This window comes from Entelurus aequoreus, linkage group LG10 (genome assembly GCF_033978785.1).
Source record: "Entelurus aequoreus isolate RoL-2023_Sb linkage group LG10, RoL_Eaeq_v1.1, whole genome shotgun sequence".
Classification (NCBI taxonomy): Eukaryota; Metazoa; Chordata; class Actinopteri; order Syngnathiformes; family Syngnathidae; genus Entelurus; species Entelurus aequoreus.
In genome coordinates, this window is record NC_084740.1 from 40471973 (window position 1) to 40474868 (window position 2896).

The following is a 2896-nucleotide window of genomic DNA, read 5'->3' on the forward strand; positions in this document are numbered from 1 at the left end:
ACATTGCAACACATGCCAATACGGCCGGGTTAACTTATAAAGTGACATTTTAAATTTCCCGCTAAACTTCCGGTTGAAAACGTCTATGTATGATGACGTATGCGCGTGACGTCAATGGTTGAAACGGAAGTATTCGGACACCATTGAATCCAATACAAAAAGCTCTGTTTTCATCGCAAAATTCCACAGTATTCTGGACATCTGTGTTGGTGAATCTTTTGCAATTTGTTTAATGAACAATGAAGACTGCAAAGAAGAAAGCTGTAGGTGGGATCAACCAGGAGGACTTTGACTTGGATAGCAGACGCGCTATCCGATGCTAGCCGCCGACCGCATCGATGATCGGGTGAAGTCCTTCGTCGCTCCGTCGATCGCTGGAACGCAGGTGAGCACGGGTGTTGATGAGCAGATGAGGGCTGGCTGGCGTAGGTGGATAGCTAATGTTTTTAGCATAGCTCTGTGAGGTCCCGTAGCTAAGTTAGCTTCAATGGCATCGTTAGCAACAGCATTGTTAAGCTTTGCCAGGCTGGAAAGCATTAACCGTGTAGTTACATGTCCATGGTTTAATAGTATTGTTGATTTTCTGTCTATCCTTCCAGTCAGGGGTTTATTTCTTTTGTTTCTATCTGCAGTTAAGCCCGATGCTATCACGTTAGCTCCGTAGCTAAAGTGCTTTGCCGATGTATTGTCGTGGAGATAAAAGTCACTGTGAATGTCCATTTCGCGTTCTCGACTCTCATTTTCAAGAGGATATAGTATCCGAGGTGGTTTAAAATACAAATCCGTGATCCACAATAGAAAAAGGAGAAAGTGTGGAATCCAATGAGCCAGCTTGTACCTAAGTTACGGTCAGAGCGAAAAAAGATACGTCCTGCACTGCACTCTAGTCCTTCACTCTCACGTTCCTCATCCACAAATCTTTCATCCTCGGTCAAATTAATGGGGTAATCGTCGCTTTCTTGGTCCGAATCGGTCTCGCTGCTGGTGTAAACACTGGGGAAATGTGAGGAGCCCTTCAACCTGCGACGTCACGCTACTTCCGGTACAGGCAAGGCTTTTTTATCAGCGACCAAAAGTTGCGAACTTTATCGTCGATGTTCTCTACTAAATCCTTTCAGCAAAAATATGGCAATATCGCGAAATGATCAAGTATGACACGTAGAATGGATCTGCTATCCCCGTTTAAATTTAAAAAAATCATTTCAGTAGGCCTTTAAGAACCACTGTCATAGTTGATAATTAAAAAAAGAACCAGTCTTTTGAACGGCTCTTCAAGATCCGGCTCCTTATCCGACCCATAAACCCCATCTCTAATAAGAACATTGTTATTTTGTTTTACTGATCAATTCAGTTTATTCCAACTTAATTCAAACAACCAGGTCAGCTCCAAGAGGTATTCGTGGAGCTACGCGGGTTGTCAACACAAGCATGCAGCAGCAGAATGCTCCACCGAGCGTTAACTCGCCACTTCTCGGCGGGGGTACAGTGCGCACAAGGCGGCTAACGTTCGCCGGCCAGGCCGCCGGGGGAAACCGAGCCCAAATACACGCACATGTGGACACTGTCGTTCCCGTGTAAGAACCACCACCTGACGAATAAATGTAGCGATTCAACCGCAGCCTGATCGATAATCAGGTTTACCCCCGTCTTAACCCGACAGGTTGTCGCTCCCAAACGGACCATACCACAACTACATAGCGGCGTAGGAAGGCGGGCACCCGGTGAGCAGCAACGTTAGCATTTCGGCCTTATAGTGACATTGTAAGGCCGGCCCAGCCACAAAACATATCATGTCGGCTCTTACATCGTCGTCTACATGTCGACATTCCCGACAAAAGAGCGCATTAAACGCAAAATAGTTGAGTTATTTCGGCCGACCCACCCGTCCCTCATGCTAGTTGAGTCCAGCCTGCAAGGCGAGCTCGAACAAGGAAGACGGAGCCTCCATCTTGGGTGGGACTACAACGCGAGCTTACGATGCTAAAAGCCGGCGAACGTTCGCCTTATAAGATCAGGAAGATGACTTAATATTAGTACGAAACGACTAGCATGAGTAAATTGTTGCAATTAAGGCATTTGGTTGAGAAACTTCAAGCTGTTCTTACCTCAGAATGGTAGCTGCAGCGACGGCTGTATTGCATAAATTACTGTAATCTGCCCAGCAACGGACAGTGTTTTGCCTTGTGATTGGTGGACATTTTTTTACCCCCCCAGCGACCAGCTAACCACCAAAGTGGATTTAAAGACAACACCTGAACTGTGGATCATCGCGTATGGCATTAAAAATTATGGTAGTAGCTCAGTGTATTTTTGTCAGTGAATTTTCTTTTCATAAATGGAAATTGAAAAACAAAACACGATTTGTTTATTTGAATTTCCTTTTAAATGAGAAACAAACAAAGCGTTCTCTTTTATTGGCGTCAAAGATATAAAAAATATATTGATTTTCATTTGATTTAACAAAATTCAAATCCCCAGTAAACAGAAACGGAAATGCATCAAAGGGATGTTTTCTTTTCGTTTGCAGACACCGGAAGTTTTTTTTTGTTTTTTTGAAACTAAAAGCGGGGATAATTACTACGGTAGCCGTGTGCCTGTGACTCTGGCTAAAATGTCTTTGGAGCCCTACACATAATTATTTTAGACATGACAGAACGAAGGCTTTCATCTACAGAGATCTCTACGCAAATATCAACAAAAACTGGTAGCGATTAAAGACAGGCCCAAACCGGAAGTGGCACTTTTTTTAAGCAGTACAGCCGTAAATAGTGGTTTTCAAGCCAGAACTGCGGACTCGCCAGTAAGAAATCCTTATTGGAAGAATTAAGGTTGTTTTATATAAGCCCAGTTTTTATATATGTGTATTTTTAATATATACACACATATATATATATAT

General features: G+C 43.4%; 1 protein-coding gene across 1 annotated transcript in view; it reads right to left on the reverse strand.

The window, feature by feature from the left end:
* prdm10 (PR domain containing 10) overlaps window positions 1-2234 on the reverse strand; it is a 45384-nt gene extending 43150 nt beyond the window's left edge. The window contains 1 exon segment of the mRNA XM_062060866.1: window positions 2106-2234. The gene's annotated coding sequence lies outside the window, so the exon portion shown is untranslated.
* Between the last annotated feature and the right edge of the window lie 662 nt (window positions 2235-2896).